Here is a 25,409-nt window from a genome sequence, read left to right as displayed (position 1 = left end):
ATGTCTACAGAACCTGAAGTGGAAATAATCCACTATTTCTGGACTGAGTTGTCAGCATCTTGTGTATAAATATTTTTTTATGTAGGTTTACAAATGTAAACATCACTGCTCCAGAACAGTGAAGTTAGATAACATTCTTCCTGGAAGTTGTACTGAATGCTTCACCTCCAGCAAGAACTGAGACAGCTGAGAAACATGAAATATGAAACATTTGGGAAAAGGTTAGAAGCAGAAGGAATGAAATAGGAACACCACAAGAATTTGGGGATCAGTTTGTCTTGTATGTGCTTATAGCCTTTGCACCTAAAAGAAACCTATTTTTTTTTCTTGATTACTCTGGATTTGTTACTTCTATCCAGTGGTGACATTTTGTACATCTTTTAATGCCCTGTTTCTTAGAGTTTCTTGAAGTAGTTCTCTTTTTTCAAGTCATTCTTGTATTAGTGTGCCCCAAAGTCTCCACTCTATCTGAATGATGTACAATCCCTGCCTGTTTCCTGGAATCCAGTCCTCTGTCCTGGCCAGTTATGCTGGAATAAGATGCTGTGAACACCAAACATTGGAGTAACATAATGCAGGAGTATGTCTTTTGATCCATGGAATTTATTTCAGATTTCTGTATCTCTGATATAGTACCTGTGCTGCCAAGGTGGTCTTCTGTATCTGTATAGCTGTTTTAGCTGTGCTCTCAATTCTTTATTTTACAAGGCTTAAAATGTACAGCTATTTGGTTCCCTTTGTAAAACCAAGTTAGTCCTTAAAAGCTGTAACTTGCTGTCACCAACTTCAGAACTAATCATGTCTTCTATGTGCTGGGGGGTTGCCGTGATGTGACTTGCATGGAAACTTTCTTTGAAGGGCTGTGTGTCTTCCTGGAGGAGCCTGCAAGTCATTTGCCTGCTTCACCTGTCCTTTCACCAGATGGTGGAACTGGTGACGGCATAGTGTTCAGGAGTGAGTTGCAATTCATTGATATAATGTGTATTCTTTTTCCACCTTCCTTCTCCCCCTATACAGTATCAAGTCACTGCATACTGTTACTAATTTATGACCTCTTCAGGGCATAGTAGTCATTTGATAAGATCTGCTTTGGTCTACAGGGAAATTACTGGTATTTCAATCAGAAAGAATGATACCCAGTGAGCAGTATACCAGTTATCTTGTCTAGGTCACAGACAATTAAAAATCCTTAATAAGCTTTTGATTTCCCAAGTTTTGAAAACATGAATTTGTTCCCTAGAGCAAAATGTGTTAGGTATTTGCAATTAGTGTGATGTATATGTGTGACAACTATACTTATAGTCCAGTTTTTGAGAGTTGCTAAACATGTCTCCTGTATCATTATTTGGTAGTTTTCTATAGATGTTATTTTTATTTTAGAAGTAATACTAAGCTTAGGAGTTATTTAGAGGCTTCCTTTTAGATATATATTAGTATAGTTATTATAAAAATGTACAAAAATATTTTGTTAGTATTTGAGTAGTTTTAGGAGCTAAAATGCAGTTAAATGTCTTTTAAAGGCAAAAGTCTTCAGTAGACAGTTTTGTGAGTCATTTTGTGAATGGTCAGGTTTGTGCATACTAAGTCATAGTTCATGTATTACAGTTTCTGGATCTACTAACTAAAAGAAGAGGTATGGGGGATGGAGGGAATCAAGTGCACTGTCTCAAATCTGAGAAGTGCTCATTTACCCTTATAACCAGTCCTACTACTCCCTTCCTGAATTCTGAACTAGCAGTGTCTGTATTTACTGAGTGATGTGGATCACAGTCCTCTTGTTCTGTGTGAGGTGCATTTTTATTTATTTGGTTGGATGTGCTCAATTAGGCCCTGGTGGTGTGATGGTGTGTTTGAAAACCAGATTCACTTTGGTGGTTTTGGTGGCACTGGGCATAAGACAGTAAAGATGCTCAAGAGGATGAGATGCTTTGGAAAAAGACATACAGAAATGTAGATATTTAATATTGTAGCTCCCTGGCTGATTTTAATAGTCTGAATTTACTCAGAAAACGGAGGTCTTGTAGTCCCCTGCAGCTTCCCAAGTTAGTCTTGGAATTCTGAGAGGCATTCAGCAGCCTTGAGTGGGAATTGCTCTTTGTGTCAGAGCTAACCTGCCAGAGAAGATGTGTTGGGTTCCAGTTGAGCTGGCTCTCCTGATCTGGTTCACCAGGTCATCAGCTGCCAGTTGATGACAGAGCACGAAAGGGCTGAGAGAGTGGAAAAAGCCAAGACTCCTGCCCTCTGCAGCTCCTGCTTCTTCCAGGAGGAGTGTGGTACTTTGCTGTGGGTTGGCTGCCTTGGGGAGGCCCTGAGGGCACCACGGATGCCCAGTGAGTACCTCTGCCCTTCAGTTTGCCTACCTCATTTATGTCTCTGAAGTGGGGACATTTTTGTTTCACAAAAAGGTAATAAGGAGAAATGTTTGAAGACTCCAGTAAGGAAGTTGCATACTGAGTGTGGATTAGTCCTAGCTTGTAAGGTTGAGCAATGTCTTCTGTAATCCATGCAAATCCAGTGGGCTAACATAGCTTTTTTGTTTCTGTGGTTAGCTGGGTAAATTTTGTGCAAATTTGACTTGTGACCTGGTTAATAAGTGAAAGACATAGTGAAAGTTTGGTGAAAAGAAGAGGATGTTTCATCAAAATTGTAGTCTGAGGACAACCAGGAATTAACTGTATCCTTCTCAAACCTGTGAGTTGCTGGAAACTGTTTACTCCCTAAGAGTTGTTGGAACTTGCTGTGAATTAAAGGAATGTTTAAATATGACAGAGATTGAAAGAAGGTTGTATTTTGAGGATTTAGACCCACAGAGCTATAGTATAAGAAAGCAGCTTTGCACGTGTGAGTTCAGGATCAGTATTTCTGAAGTATTTTTAAAATAGAATTATTTGAATGTATTTCATTCTGAGTACTTTGGTAGCTAAAAGGCATTGTCAAATGTTTTTATTAAGGCACCAGCTTCTCTAACCTATGAAAGCTGGTTAATAAACATCCTCTATTACTATAAACATCCTCTTGATCATCTGCCAATTAAGGCTTGAAAGGAAAGAGGAGGAAGGTAAAACCTTTTACTTGAGCTTGTTTAAGGGCAGATATCCCATTATGTATGCATTTTACTGAGAAACAAATGGTTTGTGAAATAAGCCTAACAAAAATACAGCTGCAAAAAAAATTTCCTTTCTGAGTCTTCCAGTGTGGTATTTGTGCTTTCAATATAAGTATGCTTAAAAAAATATTAACAACTGTAGTTAAAGGTAAATTGTTGGAAATCCTTAGGCTGTATTTCTCACATAGAAGGATGTATTTATAAACTGCTTGAAGTCCACAAAAATTCAGTACAAAGTGAGTAAGCTTTAGCCAATAATTTCATTAAGTAATGGTCTGGCATCTTGCTGTTCTCTCATTTTTCTGTCTTTCCTTCCAGATCTATGCACACTTTTTAGCAAATTAGTGAATGTCAACCAGAATTTGGCTTGATGGAAAATTAAAAATAAACACAGTGCACACACATTTTGGTAGACAATTTCCAAGAGGAGAGTATCTATAGTATATTTTCTCAATAGCCAGAGTTATTTTGTGTTAATTACCATACAGCCAAACTAGTCTTCCATTACAGTGTGTGTTTTTTCTTGGTGTGAGCTGACTTGGAATAGTTTGCCTTGGTTTTGCTTAGAGGGTAGGGTCCTCCCAGGACCCTCACAGTTTTCTCTGGGCTTTCTTCTCTCTGCTTACTACAGGGAGGAAGGGTTTCAGGGCTTCTGTTGAGTGGTGAAATCATGAATCTGAAGGGTTTTTTTTTTGTTGTAGGTTACCTTAAAAATAAAGGCATATTTTCTTTTAGTCACATTGACATTATTTACATCTGATGTCCATAGATTACAGCTTTTTTTTCCCCCTGAAATGATCCTTTTATATGTGCTCTAATAGTTTTCCTCTTTTAATGAACAGTTAGTTAAGATTTGATTTGCAACATATTGGGATTTATTTTTGTAACTTGTTTAATGCAAAATGTGAGGTGCTTGAGTGAGGAGAGTCAGTCTGTGATCATTCACTATGCTGGTGGCACGCTTTGCTGAAGTTAGTTTTCCTTTGGAGCCTTGTACAGTGTTGATATTCCTGTCTCCTCCTCTGCCAAACTGTGTGCAGTCTGCTGCCTGGTGCAGGGATTACAAGGAACATTCTTTTGGCTGAAAGCAAACATTCCTATCTGGAGAAGTGCCCTCAGGTAACAGGTGGGTTTTGTTTTGAGGTTGGTGATAGGAAAGTCTAGATAGGAGGAAAGGCCCTTACTTGGGCTTTGTTGAAACCCAAACAATCCAAAAAGCTAGAGAAGTGTGAGGAATACTTATGATCAAGATATGTTGGTGTTGAAAGCAACCTAAGACTGTAAATTGAGACTCTATTGCTCTGTAAGGAAAGAAGTGAGTGAGCAGCATGATAGAAGTCTCTTGTCCTCTAGAGTAAGCTTTGTGTTATTACTGACAGCTGTTCTCGGGTATCTTACCAGCTATTTTGGATGTTCAGTGTGCAACCAATCTGTCTGCGGAGAATGTTTGTAAAATTCTTAAAAAATGTGTTAACAATGTGTGCATCTTGTAATCCTGTGCTGCATATGGGTTTGTTGTGTGGTGTCCCCCCCGTGCAGTGGAGTTGTGTTTCCTTAGCACATTGACTTTATGTGCTGTGGCGCTTGAGACCCTGGTGATGGTGAAGTCCTTTGAGGCCATCATCCTAACCAAACCTCTGAAACAGAATAAAAATACATATCTTTAGTTTTGCAGACATTTCCTTCTCAAGTATAGCATTTCTGTTTACTGAGTCCAGACTGGAACTGCTAATTATTCTGTACCCAGACACTGAAGTGAGATATGGGATGGTGGATCTCCTTATTTTACAGCCCAAACATCTTTTGGTTTAACATGTCAGTAATGCTGTGTTCTCTAAGTATTTGAAACTGAGCTGGAAATAGTTCTTCTATGTAATTGCTAGATTATAATTTCTGATCTTAAAAATTAGTTCAGTTTTTTTTTTTAATGCTAGAAATTGATCAGACAACACAGAAGGCTGGCTTGGCTAAGCAGGGATCTTCTGTTAGAGCTCAGGCAAAAAGAGAAAGTGTATGTCCACTGGAAGCAGTGTCTGCTGTCATGGGAAGAATACAAAGTGGATTACCACTGTGGGGAGAAAATTCATGTGGCCAAAGCTCAACTGGAGTTGAAGCTGGCCAGTTTGGTGGGTGTCTATAAAAAGAGAAGGGTTATAGGAAATGGGATTACACCAAATTGGTGGTTGGTCACTAGTAGGATTCTGCAGGGCTCCATTTTAGGCCTGGCTCTCTTCAACATCTTAAAAAATGACTTGGATCTAGGACTCAAAGGGATACTTGAAGCCAGTCAGTAAGCTGGCTGATGATGCTGTCGATTCCTTGAAGGCAGAGAGACCAGGGCAAATCACTGGGCTGTGAAATCACCAATTGGATGAAGTTTTACCAAAGACAAGTGCTGGATTCTGCATCCAGGATGGGGCAACCCTGGGTGTACAGGCAGACCGGGTAATGAGAGGCTGGAGAGCAGCATTGTGGAAAGGGACCTGGGGGTCCTGGTCGTTGGCAATTTGGGTATGGGTCAGCAGTACGCTGGCAGCCAGGAGGGCCAACTGTGTCCTGGAGTAATCAGGCAAAGCAGGGCAAGGGAGGGGATTGTCCTGCTCTGTCTGCCCTGGGGTGGCCTCACTTGTAGTGGTGCGTGCTGTTTTGGGCACCACAATATAAAAAAGATACAAAGCTATAAGGGAGTGGAGGGCTACAAAATGAAGAGTCTACAAGGAAAGCCATATAAGTACCAGCTGGAGTCAGTTGGCTTGTTAGGCCTGGAGAAGACTGAGGAGAGACCTCATTGCAGTCTATGACTTCTCAGGAGAGGTACTGAGCTCTTCTCTCAGATGCCCAGTAGCAGGATCCAAGGGAATGGCATGAAGCTATGTTAGGAGAGATTGAAGATGAATATTAGGAGACGGTTCTTCACCGAAAGGGTGGTTGAGCACTGGAACAGGTTGAACTGGAATAGGGAAGTGGTCAAAGCCCCATCCTGACAGAGTTCAAGAAGCATTTGAACAATGCTTATAGGCACATAGTGTGAGTCTTGGGGTGTCCTGTGCAGGGCTAGCAATCCTTGTATGTCCTTTCCAACTCAGGATACTCTATGAATCTGCAATACATATTAATGGAAAAAGGTCCATTAAAAGGGTGCTCCAGTCTGGGCTTGATTTGTCTCCAACCTAAGAGACATTAGAGCTGCAGAAGCACATGTTCAATTCCCTTTACATCAGTAATCTGCTGTATTGTTTTCAAATGTTTGTGCTGAATCACTTGGAATGAGTCAAAAGTGCATCGAAGCCTAATGTTGGAGAGTATGAAAAGATTTCAAGTATGCTTGTACCTGACAAAATTGGTGTTTCAGGTGAAGTTCAGGTGTTTTTTCCCTCAAAGCGATGAACAGTAGTCTGAAATAACTAGTAAAGCCAATAGGATGAGATTTTTCATTGGTTTGTCTTGGAGCTCAGCCCTCTCTTGGTGATTGCTGTTTGAGCAGTATGGGGTGGGATGGGATCTGTGTTTTCCTAGCAAAACAGAGAACTTTTTGCCTGGGAAATTCCAGGTGTCAGGGGCAGCTACACCAGCATGGCACAAGCCCAGATAGCCCCTGGAAGGGCACATGGTGCTTTTGTCCTCCTGCAGCCTGGCTGCTCCTTTCTACCTCCTGTGCTTACAGATGTGTGCAGCTGCAGGGTGGGCTGAGTTGAGGGAGCAATCTTGCTAAAAGCCAACACTCGCAGAGATGGGGCAAGAGACCTCTGCCCCTCCCCAGTCAGCAGCAAGTACGTGCTTTATAATGTGTTTGACTGGACCTGTATGGCCTTAATAGGATGTTTCTGAAATTGGCTGACACTTATGGTATGTCTGGGGTTTTTTTATTTAAGTAGGATTTGTTAAAACTGTGCTTGTGCCCCAAGTTCTTGCTCTAAATTGTTTCAATTCCATGTAATGCATTACTAATGTTTTCTTTCCCGTGCTTTTCTTAAGCCCACCAGAAGCCAATCATTGTGCAATTGTAGTAATGATGCTGTCATATTGTTAAGACTGGATAAAAATAATTTAAGACCTGGTATAGGCTTGTTGTAGACACTGTCAGTGGCATCATATGGGTTTTCATAGTGGGCCTCCAAATGTATAGGAAAAAAATGCTGTTAGGGAATTTAAATGGCCACAGTGCATCTGAGATGGTCTTTTTCTACATTTTCCCTATTTGTAAAACTGTTTGAAGCTTTGTGTGTTCTCTTGCAATGGAAAAAAAATTAAAGATTGTTGGATTTTACTTCAGGCATGCAGTAAAGCTTTTTGTAGATAAGAACGATGTGGACAGTATTTCAGAATGATTACTTGACTTCAGATTTCTTATTTAGTGTAAGAGAATAACATTTTTTGCTGGGGACATTCCTGTATCTACGTATTTGGAAGAATGTCATGGCGAGTCCATAACTTCTAACTAATAGCATTGATATCTAACTCTCTGACTGAGTTGCGCAACTTTTCAGTTGTTGGATATGAATGGACAAATAATTCTATGAAAAACTAAGGGAAAATGTGTTAATATTTTCCCTCAAGATTTATAGCCACTATTTATTTTCACATTCAGCTGGTGGAATATAAACCTTAGCTGGCGTGCTTGTTTGGATGAACCATTCTGACACCATTTTCAAAGCATTTATTTAGAAGAGTGTTTATGTTCTGCACAAAAGGATATAGGGAAGCAGATGAAGAATTGATATGTTGTGTGAATTCTTGACTGTGGTGGATTATGACTCAAATGGACTAAAACAGAAGATACTATTTGGATTGTGAAATTACTGAAAAAGAAATGTTCATTTGCAGTATATATGGGTTTTACGCTTCTCTTACTAATTCTCCTTTTACATTTGAAATTTTTAGCTTGGTATAAGATTAGAGTTTTCTCTTCAATGGGAATCTCTGATATACAGAGTGTACTGGATAAAGAACTGGATGTGGGTAGTTGGTGCTTCTGGCTGGGTGAGTTGCGTTCTTCTGTGGCTGAGCTGCTGAAAACAACATGACAGTCTTCTGGAGGAGTGCAGCTGCTGGTGGAGGTGTTTGCACCTCCTCCTGTGTGGTTCTGTGGCTTGGAAAAAAACACAGACTCCCTTATTGCCAGCGTTGTGTTCTCCACACACCCTTTTTAGTTTTAGGTGGACATCCAACAGTAGCTTCTGCAACTTGTGTAATTTTTTGGTCAAATACACTGGCCTGGTGCTGAAGGTCTGCAGTTTGTAACAATGGAGAACCTTTTCTTAAAGAGTATCTTTTTGTAAAGTAAAAATAAACTGTTTTCAACATCTAAATTAAAAAAAAAAACAAACCCAAAAAAACTTACATTGTCATTTTATTAAATCAAACCTGTGTTGTCATTGTATCAGTCACTCTTCTGCTCTTGTACTTCTGGGTTGTTTTTCCCCAGCATGAATGAACAATTACTGAAGTGTAGAATCTCAGGTTGTTTAATGTACTTCATTAAGAATCTATAGCCTTACTATTCTGTTTCTTCCTAATCTAATTTCTCATATGAATAATTTTCTGAGTTTGTTTCCTAGAATTGTAGTTTCATTAGAAACAAGGATGTCTAGTATTCCTCTTATGATAAAATAATGAATTGTTCAGCAGTGAATGTTTCTCTCCAAGGATTTTAGTTACAAAGTGTTTTGGCCGCAGCATTTGCAGATAAACAAATGTGCTATTTTACTCCCAGTCCAAAAACATAGCAGAAGACCCCTGTCTTCCTTATATCTTCATCTTCTAACTTGAGTTCAGTGTTGTGTCTTGTAATTATTCATTTGGCTTCAGACCATGGTACTTTTAAAGGTTATGGATCTAGTGTTGGGATCAGTGTCCACTGACACCAATTGGGTAACTTTTCTGGCCTTGGGTTGAGCATTTGAAGCTGGGAATGAACTTTGATGGATCCATAATAGTTAGCTGTAATAATAGTCTCTGGATTCACAAGGTATTTTTTGTATTTCGCTTTTGGTTTGGGTTTATTAAAAATATTATGTTCAGAGTGTTCTGCAATTCTCTTTCTTCCCAGGGATAAATGAGCACCAAGTTCTTAGAATGTAACATCTCCTTTTATTAATGAAATGGCAGCAACTCTGAAATGGACAAGAATCAAGACAGATTCCAAAACTTGTCTGTTCAGATAAAAATCTGGCATTGAAGAGGCTGCTGCTGTTCATGGTTGGGCATGTAGTTTTAGAACAATTATATTAGCACTGAGTTTTTTCTTTTTTTTATGTGCAATTTTACTAATATTCAGTAGCTGGTTCTGCTGCAATTCAAATATTTTCTCATTTGAAACTGAGTATAAAAATCTAATTTGTTTTTCCTTTACCCTTTCTCCTTGGAGATCTATCAAATTATCCTCTGGTTCAGATTCAAGCTCTTCATGGAAATTAATCGTTCTGACCCCCTGTGAGGTAAATATTATTTTCATTAATAGGAAAATTGCAAAGCAGACAAGTAAAATTGCTTGTTTGAATTATGCAGAGCTCTAGACATGTGGTCAAATTGCTAGACTGCCTGTTTTCACTAAATTCTTTACACAACTTTTTTAATGCAAGCTGTAATAATATTCATACTATCTAAGCAGACAGAAGAATACTTTTTCTTGTTTCCTGAAGCATTATGTGACCAAGAGGACAACTATGAAATATTTTATATCTTGAAAAGTGAATAAATGAGCCGTCTACTGAGAAGAGTACAAAACAGTTTGCAAGTTTGCTGAGGAAACAAAGAATCCTTTAAAATATTATCTTAATCTGGCAAAAAGCATGAAGGTCCTTGAATGGGCAGAGAAACCTCAACTCTAATGGAAATGACTGAGTCTGCCAAGTGAATCAAATGGGAATGGAGATTTAAGGTGCTTGTCTTATAAAATGACAGATGATCAGTTTCTGTGAAATGCAGGAGAGAATATCTGGAATATCTTACTTTTGACTTTCTGTACGATGGAAATAATGAATTCTGCTTTATCTCAAAGGCCCTGTAGATGGACTTTTTTCCCCCCATGAATGGAGGCTTGTAACATAGCAGAGCAGAAGTTTGGTTACATATGCAAAAAGCTTCCTAGCTAAAAAATTGTGTCTTGTTATTATAGTTGAATTTTCAGTTAGGGATAGAAGATATGATTTATGGAGTGTGAAACTTAGAGATTACTAGGATTTTCAGTTTGATACAGTTTCACAGCTTTTGAAGACAATAAATTCTCCTTAACAGTGTAATTTTTCATATTGTCTTGGATATTTTGAAACTATACTATGTAGTAAATACCTCTTTTAGTGAATTTTTAGAGGCAGTAAACATCTATACAACTTTTGACTGGGAAGCTTCCTTCTGTAGCAGGTGGATGTTGCTGATGTGCTGTGAAGGGGGCTGGAGACTTACACAAGTGAAGCTTACAGCACAAATGCACGTAACCAGAATCTACATTTGGATACTACTAGCTTAAATGCCTTTTTGGTGGTAAAGGGTCAAGTGTAATGGAGCTTCTGCAATCTTCCAGTATGTTGTGAAAGATGGGGCAAATGTGATTTCACGTGCTGTTTGGTGACACATATTCAGTGATGGTACTTTGGCTTTTACTCTGTTCACCGTTAGGTAGCTCTTTGCTTTCTTGTTTTGGATACCTAATTTGTAAAGCTAATGTTTTTGCTTAAATTTTGTGTATTACCAAAATGTTGCTGAAAAGCCTTCATATAAAGGGAGGTCATTTGCCTTTGCCATGGGTGGTAGAAGATGGAAGACCAATATTTTTGATGTACACACTGCTGGATGATGTACCAATATTTTTGATGTACACACTGCTGGATGACCCTGGCAACTCATTGTCCTTCTCTTGTCTTGATTTCCCCTTCTTTACATTTTATTTAATGATATTTACCTTATCTGCTAGGCACTTTGAACACTTACAGCCTGTAAAAGCATCCTAACAGCAGCATGTTTTCTATGATGCTTCCTCTGTTTTTATTGACAAACAGCTTTAAAATGGCAAAGTCAGTTGAGACACCAGCTCAGTCTTTCTTTTAACAGCAGATAGATGGATTAAAATTATCTGGGGGAAGGGATGGGAAAGCAGAATAGAAAAGTAGTGAGTTTTCAAACTGTGGATGTGCAAATTCTGTGCTGAATTTGCCCTTTCTAAATGTTTCTCCAGTATTTTCTGCTGTAGACAGATTATTAGTTCTGTCTTTGGCAGCAGTAACTCATTCTACGCTGTAAAATCCTGTCCTTCTTTTGTAGCTTAGCTGTGACTGCTAGACTGAAAAGTAAAAGAATTACTTCTATGAAGAGAAAACCTAACTTTTGAAGAGGTAATATTAGTATGAAGGATGGGTCATTACCTAATGTAAGGGGGAAAAGTGAACTCTGTGTATTTTTTAATGGTTTTCTTCATTATGAACTGTCTATTTGCATTCCTTGCATTCAAGTGCTTACTGTTGTCAGGACTAACTCCAAAGTTCACATTTTCATGGTTGTGCTCTGTAAACTCAACATTTCACTTCAGTTAGTCCAAGTGTGGATGTAAGCATTAGTTCATAGACAAGGAGCTCTTTCAATTTGGCAGCATCCTCTTTGTGTTGGTATTTTACTTGTAGACTGTACAGTTAGTAAAGGTAAACATTAAGCCACTTGTATGCTATTACAGTCACACTGTAGAAAAATTAAAGGCTAGAAAAACTGCCCTCAGCACAGAAGTCTGTAAGCCATGGTGGTTGTGAATAATCAGGAAAAGTTACTACTTAATTCAGGAGAACGATGTTATGAACATTAGGAGCTTTTTCCTGTTAAATTAATTTAAATGAAATTTTCACTACTGCTTTTGAGAAAAAATGTTAAGAATTCCAGTAATTGACTGTTGTTGACATGGCAGCAGAGTAGTTAATGAATTAAATGCAATGGTACTAATTTTGATTGATACTGTATAATTATGGTGTCAAAGGTATTTAACTTTTTATCAGGCTGTAAATCTGCATCAGACTTCTAGTCTACCCTTGAGAGAAAAAAAATACATAAAATGGGAAAACCCAGACGCTCCCCCAACCTGAGCCATTTTAGGAAAGAGTGTGAGCAAGTTAAGGTTTCACTAGTTCAGCCTACTTTCTTGTCAATAGCGTATCACTGAGAAACTTCTGAATGTCTTCGTGTCTGAAAAGCAAAAAGTAAATGTTTTCTCTGAATTTTGATGTCAGCAGCAGCAGAGTGTCCTCTGACAGCCCTCTGTGGTTTTCTAGCTTTTTTTTCTATCCTACTAACTTTAGTCTGACTGGAGGTCTTAAAGCTTGAAGGTAAAAGACAGCCTTCCAAACTACCTTGAGCTGCTATGTTCTCACTAAGAAGAAATAAAATTTCATTTTTTACCTAAAAGTGAAATTTATGGAGAATACAAGAGATCTGATTATTCTGGCCATGACTCTTAAAGCAAGTGTTCTTTAATTTGACAAGCCAAGCATGAAGGGATACACTTTCTTAAATTCTGGGTGTGATTCATTTGTTGTGTAATATTTTAATGTATTTTTGGTTTATTGGAATTACATGTTGATTAGTATTGAGAGAGGTTTTATTAATGTCACAAATAATACTTCACTGTTCACCAAGGTGAAAGTCAAGATGGCTATGATTTCATAGATTAGTAGTAATCTACACATCTTATTTAATAAACAACTCCACCTTTTCTAGAATGAGGGATTTCAATTCTTAGAACTTTTTATAGACCATTATTTTTTGTGCTTGTTTCTACATCACCCTATTTTTTTTTCTTGTTTCTGTTTTTTGCCATTTCATATTCATTGGTTCAGATTCTCCTTTTTCAGGAGGTTCTCCTCCTGGTGAGTTTTATAGCTCCCATTGATACTTCATCCCTATCTGTCTTTCTGACCCAGAAGAATTTGTGCTTCCCTGAGTCTCTGGAGCATTTTATAAGTAATTTTAACAAGTTAGTTGTGACTCTGATGAGTGTACAGCTTTTGCTTGCCATATAGTTTAGGTCAGGTCAGGCTTGATGCTTTTCAAAATCCTGTCCTGCCTGTGTTTCTGAGGTGTATGTGTAATAGGCATTAGCCCTTAACAATCATATAGTTGAAAAGTTGTAGAAGAGTTGAGTTTACGTTGTAGTAATGTTATTTATCGGTTTGTGTAATTCAGCATCTTCAGTGACAGCATATTTGGTTGGAGATGAAGCTTAGAACCCTGTGAAAGCTTTGGTTGCGGATGGCTTCTCAGGAGTACTGCTGTACTGCTCTATGGGCTGTTCTCTGCTGTGGCAGTGTTCTGTGGCTGCAGGAATTCAGACATCTGCTAGGCACTGGGCTTTGAAGTCACCAGCCCAAACACTCAGGGGAATTAGGTGTTGAAGTTCTGTCTCCTTGTGACTGGTTGCAAAATAGGTTGTAGGCTGATGTCCAATGCGATGGGAGAAGCAGCATCGCAGCATCTTTTCCCTGCAATGAATCACCTCATGTTTATTGAAGTTCACTGGTGAAACTCGTCCTGGCTGTCTTTATTCCCCTGGTAGTAATTGTGGTAATAATCAGCCAAAGCCTATATGTCAAAAGCCTTTTGTTTTTATTCTGAAGAGAAAGAGCTAATAAAAATATTTTCATATGTTTATGATGGCATGAGAACACTTCATAGAGGCTTCTTTATTTAGGAATTATAATACTCATAGGTGGTGCCTTCCAAAGGTAAACTGAGAAGGATATTTTCCACTGATGCTTGTTCCTTCTTCCTTTTGAAAATCAAAGTTCATTAATAGGACATCCTGAAAGGCCTGCTTACATCTCTTAGGAGATGAAGGGACTGAAGGGTATGTAGGGTAGGGAGGAAAAGTTTTTTTATAAGTCTGTATGAGAAAGATATCTGAACTTGTTGTGGTTATTTTTTTCAGCAGTTTCAAATACTGTTAGATTCTGCTGAGATTAAATGCTAGTTACTCTTAGTGTTTTTAGACAGCATTCTCTCTCCTTATGTTTTTGAACAAGCTTTGTCTACAATTTCAATACTTCTAATGTTATTAATTATGTAAGACTTTTAAAGCTTTGAGCTGCTGTTTCTGCAGGTGACTTGCTGTTTTATGAGAACAGCTTTTGCAGGTTGTGGCAGAGAAGTGGGGGAAGTGAAGCATTCCTTGGGTTGGTGGCAGATTCTGAGATCAGAGGGATGAATGTGCAAGGATTCCTCCTCTTGCTTGTAGTACTGCATATTGATAGCTGGAACATAGCAAACAACCCTTGAATTGTCTTCAATTAACACGTTTTGGTTTGTTCAAGAATGATGTCAGAAAATAGCCTTTTTCAGTAGAGCCAAGTTCTTTCTTCTCTCCCTCCTTACATACGCCTACAGTGATGTTTTTTCAGCTCTACAAGTGTGTGTTTTCTCACTCTCTCTGCTGTGTAGGCGGTCTTCCCAATCACAATTGAGCTTCACAGGCAATCTTCTATGAAAAAAAAAAAAATCATCTTTACACAGCAGGTCTATAATTTAATACCAAAGGAAATGGAGAGTTCTGGGTCAGAATTGGGATGTGTCTTAATAATGCTTGAATTTGTAAAGAATTTCACCTTAGAAAAAGGGAAATGGTTCTCTTGACCAGAAGGCCATTCACTACCTGTGAAATTGTTTCACATTCTACCTGAATGATTTGCCAAAATGTCAGTTACAATGACAAACAAATAGACTTTAAATCTTACACTTGCTTTATTAGACTAAGTCATAATTGAGCTTTTCTATCCTAGAATTAGAATGTGATTCTAATAAAAAAGGCAAACTCAGTTTGTTGACAATATGAAAGTTAAAATGAAGCTCTTCTGGGAGTGTTGCCTTATTTTAAACATGATTTTAGTTCTCTCTGCCTTTTATAAACTGCTTTTGCTGCACTGCATTATTATTTTTTGTGTACTGCAGCTCTTTTGCTGATGCCTCTCATTTCACCAAGGTCTTAATTTCACACAGTATTTTCTAAATAAGCCTAAACTTGCAAAAGAAACCCTTCAGCTGTATTTTTAATTGCTCAAAAAAGACAGCAATAATTATTTTCCTGAGTTCTATTGATAACATTATTTGGCATTTCTTAAAGAATTTTTGTTGATGCTAGTGTTCTTGCCACCAGGTAGGTATTCTGAGTTTATCTGAGTTTCTTCAACTTTGTAAAGAAATACTTTTGGGAGAGTAGCAATGGGTAGCTTAAAATTTGCTTATCAACCTATCAAATTTCAGCAACAATTATTACGCATAGCCCTTGTATTTTGGTTTTATGTGCAGCTCATGCTGCCATTGCAGCTGAAAGGAGCCATCTTTCTTGGCTTCTCCTGTCTGATACCTTTTCTGCCTAATGTTAGCTCAGGTGCTCACGTAGCTGTGCAGTGAACTGGATTGGGGAAAACCAGGCTGGAAAAGAATCTAGGTCTTTTTCTTTAGACTCCTTAGTTAGAGCTGGATCTTAATCTCTCTTTGGTATGATTCACTGTACATCTCCTCTAACACGTGAGCTTGGTGGGAGTAGAGTAGACAAAAATTCATTGGCAGTATGTGCTCTGCCTCCAGCTTGTGCCTCTGCGGAGTTCTCGGGACTGCAGCATAAATCTCCATGGTTACATCTGTTTGCCCGGTCTAATTTTAGAGGACTCATATCATCTAGAGATGCAAGCCTTCTGTAGCAATAGGCAGAGGTCAGATGTTAAGAGTAATTCTGAAAAAATATGGATTATAATTTACCGGACCTGGTAAATAGCAAGGACCAGCTCTGAAACCTTTACATTTCCTTCTACACTTGGGGAGAATTTTAGGGTACTGCAGCTGGTGACTTAGATAAAAACTCCTGCTCTCCCTTGTTTTTGGCATGTGTTACAGACTTTATGTTGAGCAGTGAGAGAAAAAAAGTGGGCCACAGCACTGCTAAATGTCCCCTTTCTTTCAGGCGTTGCCAAATGTGTGTTTAATCTCTAAATGCCTGGCAGAATGCGTTCTGGAAGAAAATAACGATTCAGAGAAGGGGTGATAAAAGAAGGGTTGGGATTGTTGTAGTGAGAAAATTATCATACAGGCTTTCTCAGATATGTAAGCTATGTGCAAAAACATCTATAGATTCACAGTTTTATAAGCCTTCATTGTTGCTTCTGGCTTCTCACAAGCACAATTTTCAGAATACCCTTTACCTTTTGAGAAGTATTTCATTTGATTGCTTCCCATTCAAATTTTGTTCATGCCCATGATCTTTTTGCTTCTAGGTTTCACTGTGGTATGATTCATCAGAAGTAGATTGTGACGTCCACTGGGAGTTTTTGCTGAAGCTGCATATGTCTGCTTTCTCAGGAATTTGGATAGGTAAGAGGGTATGTTCTGGTTTCTGTACCTTCTGACCTTTTGGAGTGCTGCTAGTTGTCACAAACTGTTGTGTTTGACTGCTGATAGTGTGTAATGTTTCATGCAGTGTGCAAGGGGTGGTCTCCAGCAGGATGCTTTACCCCGGGTAGTCTGACTGCCACAGAGTGCCAGACTCTATCCCAGGCTGTTGCTGAATGCTTTCTCTGTGTTTTTCATCAGTGTTTTTCTACAGGGACATGCAAGGGAACTAGATGGCTATTCCCCCCCTCCCCCCCACCACCCCCTGCCCCGGAATGTGTAGAAGGGTTTGCAAAAGCAGGTTGGACCGTGTTCAGACTGTGACAGAATGCCTGCTTTTGTCACATTTTCTGAAACACAGCAGTTCTTGTAGGTGGTTTCTTTTAATCCACTTGTGAAACTAAACTCACGTTGTAAGAAAGAAAAGGATGATTCTTCTGGATGTGCCTGATCCTTGGAAAAGACTTGCTTTTAGTACATGATCTGTCCTTTCTCAGAGTAATCTAATTAATTAAAAGGTAAAATGGATGCAACAAGTGTGAGATGCTGCACTTTTGCCCATGCAGCCTTGCTATCTGCATTATGCCAGATGCAAGTCCTTGACAGGTGTGTAATGACCTGGTTCAAGATGGTGTATGAAGAAGGTTGGAAAATTGCAGTGTGTGGGTTTGGGGTGTGGAAGGACAAGAGATGGGGAGCAGTGGTGTTGGTTTTGCAAAGATAGGTGGGGTTGGATTTGTTTTCGGATGGATCAGCTTCCTGAATTAACTCAACAGGTTGTGCAAGCAGTAGTGCTGCCTGGAGGGAGGTGACCAGGATTTGCTATGGACTGCAGGGAGAGCACAACTGGAGATCTCAATTAAGATTAGTCGAAGCAGATTTGCAATGAGGAAGTGAAAGCATAACCCCCTCCACTGAACATGTTTTAATCATATGTTTATTAACACCTAGTGAAACCTATAGGTATAGGATATGCAAAGGAAGTCCAGTCTGGAAGTAAAAGTGGAAAAAACAGTTCTGCCAAAGGAAAAACTCTCCCTTGTAACATTGATTCATCAGTCTGTTGGATGTCAAAACAAACAAATAGGTTTCTTATGTGAGACAATCTGCCCTGTAGTTGTTGCAGTTGCCTTGAAGGATGTTGTTGTATCAAAAGCACCAGTTTAAAACTCTCCTTCTGAAACACTGTCAGCATAGCCTGCTGCATCCTGTTGGCAGAGATTGAGCTTCTGACGTTTGACTTCTGGTAGTGATAAAACGTTTCAGAGGACCTCTATACTGGAAACAAATGTATTTGTTCACAGATCTATCAGGGCCCTTGGAAAAGGCTATTTTAATTTTGTCTTTTCCCTTGAGGAATTTTACCTTTTCATTTGACATGATCTTTAGCGTTGATTTTTACACACAGTCATTATTGGTTTTTTTTTTTTTTGATATATAGGTCTAAAAGTTACCACAGAGGAGAAAATAGTGTCCATGTCCTTTGCAACACACAAAAAAAATAATTTTTTTTTTTTAAATGAAGTTCGTGGTTCCAAGAGGCTATTTAGAATCATGATACTAGTGAACACTGTACTGTGGCATGCACAGTGAAAAAAGCTGTCTTGAGTTATGAAGAGCAGTCTTAGTAGTTTAACTTACTTATGGAGAGTAAATGAGTATTTTTCCCCCTACTATGTTTGGATTCCACAGTCTAGGGTTCTTGTCACATACTTTCTGTAAAGAATGATGAGGTAATTAAACTTCATTTTGCCAGTGCTGTTACCATGTTACACCACTGAAACATCGAAGCTGGTAAATTCCTTTTTATTATACACATGCAATTTTTTGTTCAAAGTGGAAATTTTTCTCAGTGGAATTTAAAAAAATTTCAAATTCCATACTATAGCAAATCTAGTAATACAAAGTTATACTTAAAACCTAATTTATTTCCTCAGCAACAGTTTTGGTTACTGGTTGTTTATGAATGCATAGGCTCATGGTCCTATAAACCCAGTCTTGTTTACTGAAATTCTTGAAAGCTGCTTCTTAATATGGTTATGTTCAACTCCCAGCAGGTTCTACAGCTGGAAGTTGAACATAACTATATTAACAAGCAGCTTTTTTTAGGAATAGTATCACACTCCAATAAGGCTGATATATGTTTGTTTCAAATACAGAATCTTAATTTGATTTGTAAGAATATTTAGGTGCAAAACATTCAGCAGCATCAACTTAGTTTTGTTAATTCCCCACATTGTTCTTTAGATGCTGGCCAACTAAAACTTGTCAAATTCTTCATAAAACTTAACCTCAGAACTGAACTTAAAATGAAGAAGAGGACTGTGGGGAGGGAAGAGGAAGAGATGGCCAGCAAGTGGCTGATGTTGACATTAAGTTATATATTGTTGGTTTTATCTGTACTATTCTTTTCCTGCTGGCAGGTTGAAGTCCTGTGGCTTCATTTGTTCACTAGTAAAAAAGTTTTGTTGGGTGGGGTTGAAGTGGAAAAGGCTTTGCCTTGGTGATTCTTGCTTTTTCTCAGGGTTGTGTTTAAGAGTACATAGTGCTGTGTTCCCTGCAAAGGAAGGCAGGAGCTCTTTGGGTACTGTTTCTCTGAATAGCCAGGAGCAGAGTTGTACAGAATTGTGTTCCTTCCTTACATTTTGCAGGTTTTAATTTTTTTTCCCCAGGGTTTTCCCCAAGGTTTAGTTGGTGATTATACAAAGGATTTCTGTTATTAGGACTGTGTAGGTTTGTAGTTCAAGTTGCTTCCCTGAGGAGTCTGAAGAAATTTAGGAAGAACCCATGCAATTAGTGCTTACAGTATTGGCCTCTTTATAAAAAAAGGGTGTTCCTTGATGAGTGCACTTTTATATATTTTGAATGCATGTACTTGTGCACACATGCACCTGTGAGTCAAAGAAAATGGATATATTGGATGCGTGTATGTTCCCAAGTTAGTGATTGCCTTGTGCAATGTATTTGTACTGTGGTATTGCAATGATATCTACAGGAATTATGTTTGAATGCAGAAAAAGAAGTGGAAAGTGCTTAGCCTACTTTTATGTTCTTTTATGCTTAAAAACAGTGTGGTGTATTAGTAGAAGTTGGTATGAGATAGATGACAGATTAGTTAATGTATTTGAGAATTGGAGAATTGCAATAAAATCCTTCAGGAAAACAGGATAATATTCTCAATAGTTAAATATGTCCATTTTAGTAGGGAATGGGTGTTCATAATAAAAGTCTCACCTTCATTTCATTGAGTATGAGACTGAAGGGGTTGGATATTCAGAAGGTAAGTGTATATGAGTGAATGAAGAGAGGAAAACCTGGATCTCATTAATTCTTGGCTATCTCTAAGCTGGTGAGGGTTTTATGCTTTGACATGTTTTTTCTTAGTCCAAAAAGATTATTTAATAGTATGGATTGTAATGATCCATACTCTTTTCTGCAACAGGCACCTGTTGAATAGGCAGGCCAAGAATGAGGCATGCTGTCTGCAAACTTCCTGATTCCAGAATGGTTAGGCACACCCAAGTTAGCATTAATCTACCTAGCCTGGATTTAAAATGATTGCAAGGATTTAACAGCATGGATTTTAGTATAGCGTATTTGAGGCTCACTAGAAGTCTGGGTGCTTAATCACTGCAATCCTGTGCCCTGCAAATTGAGGGTTTTGTAAAACTGAGTTCTGTAGCTCATATAAATGTGGAGAGCTGTTGGTAGATTAAATACATACATTATTCTGTGAATTTTTCCTAGCTCTCCCCTTAAGGTGGTAGTAGTGTGACTTGGAACTAGTAAGTATGTACTTAGTACTTTGTATGATTACACATGTATACTGATTAATAAACAAGATGTTTTCTGTTTATTAAACAGGAAAGCAGCTGATTCTGCTATATTTAACATTTTATGGGACTGGCTGGGGAAGAATGAGCAATTGTCGTGTTTTGATTTTTATGCATTGTTCAGCTTGCACATTGCTAAAGTACATTGTACTGTGCTTCTTAAACTTGAATAGCAGCACAATTTTGCAGTTCAATATTTTCATTGTTTCAGGTGAGTAATAAGAATCAGCAATTAAATAAATCTGAGACATTGAACGGATGTGAAATTTGTGAGTTCCACAGACGCGGAAGTGTAAGAAACCCCCCAGTAAGTTCACATACTGAATAAAGCACCAAAACCCAACAATGAAAAACCCAAACTAAAAGAAAACAACAAAAATAAATAGTCCCTCTCCAAAAAAACAAACCCCCACAACCAAAGAGCAACAAACAAAAACTGGCAAACCCCTGACAGAAGAGACAATAGAGCAGCAAAATTTGGACTACTAGTGTTATTTCCCTGCTTTTTTACCTGTAGAGAGCCAAATACTTTATTCATTTGTAAAGTGTTTTAAGAACACATGGAACTTCTACTACTACAACTGCACTGACCATGAGATTTCCTAAATTCATGCTTCTGAACAGATGCATCAGCTTGAAATACATTATTTCTGTAGAAAGTTTCAAAGACAATGTTTCTGGCAATTCAGAGGTGAACAATTCTTAAATGATTTCACTACCTAAAAGCAAAAAGGTGTCCATTCAGTGGTAGTCCTTTCATAATTCTCCTTGATCAAATTCCTTCCTTCTCTTGATTGCTCCCTTCTTATATGCATTGTAATTTTTTTCCTCCAGTTTTTCAGTACCCTTCTTGAGCTGTAAAACCGAATTTCTCTGTGCCAGACAAAGTAAAATAACTGCTTTGCTCTCTTAATTGGTGTTCTTTTGTTTAAATAGTAGTGGCTTAAGATTAGCCACAGCTATGTGTTTTGAGTTTTCTATTGGGAACACAGATTCAAGGAAGCTGACTAGTAAATTGGAGTGATGCTCAGAGCTGTCACCTGTGAAGATCAGAATTCACACTTTCCACTTGAGATCAGAGAAGATCAGCTTGCTTTTCAGCCTAATTGTATTCACTGCTTATGCATAATGCAAACCCACAACTTAACTCTGCTCCATTTGATGAAAGATAAAGATCAGTGCCTACTAGACAGTGTGATGCTAGCTTTACAGATCCCATCAGCATCAGGCATTAGTCATGGTTTTTTATGTATAAAACATAGCATGCATGTCTGTACACATCATAATGGAAATGCATAGATTTAGCATAGAATACCAGGTTGGAAGGGACCTCAAGGATTATCTGGGCCAATCTTTCTTGGCAGAAGCACAATTCTATAGTCAACGATGACCCAGCACTCTGTCCTTCCAAATCTTAAAAGTTTCTGATGTTGGGAAATACACTACTTCTCTAGGGAGATTTTCCAATGGCTGATGGTTCTCAGTATGAAAACTTTCCCTCATGTCCAATTGGAATCTCCCCAGAAGCAACTTGTGCCCATTACCCTTTGTCTTTTCCATGTGACTCCTTGGAAGAGGGAAGTCTCAGTTGTCTTTGTAGCAGTAATAGTAATGCAATTAAGAAGTAGTGCTTCCTAATCTTGCTGTGTGTAGATTTTATAGCATGTTGATCTCTTTAGTCTTTCGCCCTGTGTATGTAGATGAATTTGTCATCAGTCACTAGTTCATTCTGTCAATTCCTTGTGTAAAAGCTTGGTACTAATACACAGCTCTTTGGTCCCTCAAAGCTGTGCTATTTATTACATTGACCTTTAATACCACTAATACATCTTTTCACAGAGTTTTTTACAGCTTATAGATTTTTTTTTAACAAAGGAAGCTTTCAATTTTCTGATTCATCAGAGTAGTTGAAAAATCAGCTTTGGCTTTATGCATAGCGTATTTACAGAGGCTTTATGTGTTTGAGCTGTAGTCTCTGATGCCTGCTCATCTGCAATAGAAAATGAAAGGAGAAGAAGCAAGGTTCATCATTAAATCTCATCAAGTTACATTTTTGCATTTATATATGTATATTAGAAAACATTCAAGAGGAGATGTTTCTCTAAACTGGCAAATCTAGGGTGGCAAAGACTTTTAAAGTTGAGGAATTGCTTGGATAGAATTAAATTGGGATATGGCATCGTGGATTTTTTGGGTTTATTGCTGTTGGCATTTTCTGTGTGTGTGTGCATGCAAACCTTCAGAGATCATGTGAGAGTGGTCCCCTCCTTTAGCCACAACAGTGTCCCAGAGTTTGTGAGGCTCAGTGTTGGGATGTGTCAGGTGTCCAAGGCTGCCCCTAGAGCATGCTGGCCTGGCCAACCTTTAGTTCCTTCATTCCATCTGCACATAAAAGAAAGGCAGGAAAGCTGCTTCTTCATCTGGTTGTTGGACCAAGCTGTTTACTTTGTTGTGCACATGTGAAGTGTTTGGATGCTTCTGCTTGTGTAGCTGTGACACAAGAAATGCTGGAGAGGACAACATATTTTTATTTTTTTCCCCCGCTTCTTGTGATATTTTTTTCAAGTTAGCCTTGTCAGTATTGGTGTAGCATTGCTCTTAAAGACTTTGATTTCTTTGTGTGATAGTGATACCTCAGGAAAGCAGCCACAGTTGTTCTTACTTCCTCTTGTTGCTTTGTTCTTGGTAATATGTTTCTAAAGCCTGTAGACCAGAAGTGCAGTAAGCTTGTATGTCTGTGTGGTAGTACAGATATAATTTTTCAGATAATGAGGAAGCACTGAACAATCATTGTTTATTTTAATCTTTTTCTTTGTGTTATTTCTTGTTCTGTTTTTACTGTGCTCTTTTTTCCTTTATTTTTCTCTACTGCTTTTCAGCATTTATTTTCTTCAGCATATCTTTAACTTTTTATTCCTCTTTTTCTCCCTTCTGGTGCTTAGGTTAGAGCTCTTTGCAGAAGTTTGCTGAGGAGAAAGGCTGAAGTTTAGAACCAGAGCACTGTTCCCTCCTCTGAGAAGGGAAAACTGCTTTAACCTCTCTTCTCTGAGATAAGTTGCTCTTGAGAGGAGGTTGTGTGGAAGAAAGATGAACTACAGCTAAAGCCTGAGGACTTTGTTGGCTGGGATTAATTTAGAATCAGAAGCTTATAGCATTTTACAAAACGTTTACATGCTTAGCTGTGCCGGGAGTATAAAGGGAGAGATGTGTGCATTGGAGATCTTTGCTCCTTGTATCTGTTCTTGACTATAAAAGGGAAGCAGAGGTTTTCAGTCTAACATTTGGTTAGACTGAAAATTTGAGAGAGAGAGAGAAGAGCATGTAAATGCATGGCTACTTAATATTTTTGTTGTAGAGTTAAGTTGTGAGCCAAGTGCTCTTTCTTGGATTATTTTACAAAGCAGTTGTCATTTTTTCATTACTAAAGGTTAATCTGGGGTTTTTAGCTTTGCATTTTTTAAAATGGCTTGGATGTAGAAGGTAATGTTGAGGCGCCTGACCATCTTCAGAGACATTACAAGGGTATTCCAAAAAGCTGGTTAAATATTTGGACAAGTTGGATACATTTTCTCATACACTGAAATTTAACTGTTGTCCTTCATCCAGAAGTCCAGTTAGCTTACTCCGGTCAAATCAAAGTTCCCTCTCCACAAGTGTGTTGCATCTGGCAGAGCACAGCAGCAGATGTAAATGGAGGAAGATAGCAAGGATTTGTAGCTGTAGACTTAATGTCTTCTATCTCAGGACTTTCTGAATCAGGAAATCCAGTATCCTTTGCTCTTTGTTGCCTTTCTCTTATACTTCCTAATTCTGCAAGAGGTTTTTTTTTTTTTAATTGGGAAGAGTAGAACTGCATGTGGTACTGATGGCAGAAGTCTTACATGGTGATATGATGGAGAACCAATGTTCTTCTCAGAATAATTCCTAATGCTGTCAATGCATGCAGTTTTATGTTGCTGGGGTTTTTTTTTGTGAGTATTGGAGTATAATTTGGTGGATACAAATATCTACATAGTCTTCAATATAAAGAATTCTACAATGAATTGAGAAATGCCAGGTAGTATTTAAATGGGTTTGATTTTCATATTTGATTATCTGTTTGGTACAGCCACCTAACTGTGGGTGCTTCAGGGCTGTAAGGCATTGCAGCATGTACAATATTCCAGGGTTGGGCTCCTGTAGTCATGGTTAGGGCTTAAACTCTCCCAAACTTACTCTGGATCAATGATACCTCTACTAATGTGTCCAGAGGTGTGCCTACTGCATTTTTGTTACCTATTTCAACTGTTACTCCATGTTCACCAACTAATATGACTCTTAATTTTTTCTGGGATAGTTGTACAGTTACATATCTTAAGTCCAGAGGGGGCCTCAGAGAATAAACTAAATGGTCTTGGTGCTCTGAGGACACTTCTGGAGTTGTTCATTTACAGAGCAAAGAGGATTGTGGCTGATCTTCTAATGTTTTTATATAATCAGGATTTAAGCTGTTTTCTAATTTTGCCTATTAAATGAAAACAGAGATTTAGCCTTTTCCTTGAATGAGGTGATTCCAGAGCAAATCAATGTAGAAAACCTTCAGAGACCCTTTAGAGAGCTTTACTGTGCATGTGGGAAATTGCAGGAGTGTATTAGTACATACTTTGAAATTTTGGTATGGAAGGGGCAAACATGGCCATTATACAAAATCTGAAGGTGCTAGAGAAGCTGCTTGCTATTTTGTGACCAAATGACTACTGTTACTGCTTCCGTACTTTTCCTGACAGATTTTTTTTGTCCAAAATTCTATTATGAGAGAAATAGACTTTTTTTGTCCTTTGGTAAGCTGTCATGAACTGACATTTTTCTCTTCCCTTTTTAAAATAAAACCAATCCTTGAGGCTGAGGTTTGGGTTTGGTATTCCAGCTGTGAGCCTTATAGAGACTGCTGCACGTTCTGTTATCTCAATTGAAAACACCGTTTGCCTATAAAACAATTTTAGTCTGTTAATACTTGTGCAGGGGTTGTGCTTCTGTTCTAAATGGACTGGTGAAGTTTTGAAACAGTACATCTTGCTTAGCATTTTGATTGCTGGTGCAGCTCAGGATCATCCTGATCATGGCTGATATAAATT

General features: G+C 38.3%; 1 protein-coding gene across 4 annotated transcripts in view; it reads left to right on the top strand.

The window, feature by feature from the left end:
* SIPA1L1 (signal induced proliferation associated 1 like 1) overlaps nucleotides 1-25,409 on the top strand; it is a 201,207-nt gene that overhangs the window by 49,815 nt on the left and 125,983 nt on the right. For 3 of the 4 annotated variants that reach the window (XM_054635565.2, XM_054635566.2, XM_077180271.1), the window contains exon 3: nucleotides 16,348-16,444. The gene's annotated coding sequence lies outside the window, so the exon portion shown is untranslated. Of the gene's footprint in view, nucleotides 1-16,347; nucleotides 16,453-25,409 lie in introns of all 4 variants that reach the window. The other variant, XM_077180272.1, reaches the window with a different exon arrangement.

The sequence above is a fragment of the Agelaius phoeniceus genome, chromosome 6, assembly GCF_051311805.1.
Source record: "Agelaius phoeniceus isolate bAgePho1 chromosome 6, bAgePho1.hap1, whole genome shotgun sequence".
NCBI classification, from domain to species: domain Eukaryota; kingdom Metazoa; phylum Chordata; class Aves; order Passeriformes; family Icteridae; genus Agelaius; species Agelaius phoeniceus.
Note: the sequence above shows the minus strand (reverse complement) of the source record. Positions and strands in the feature narration are given on the sequence as shown.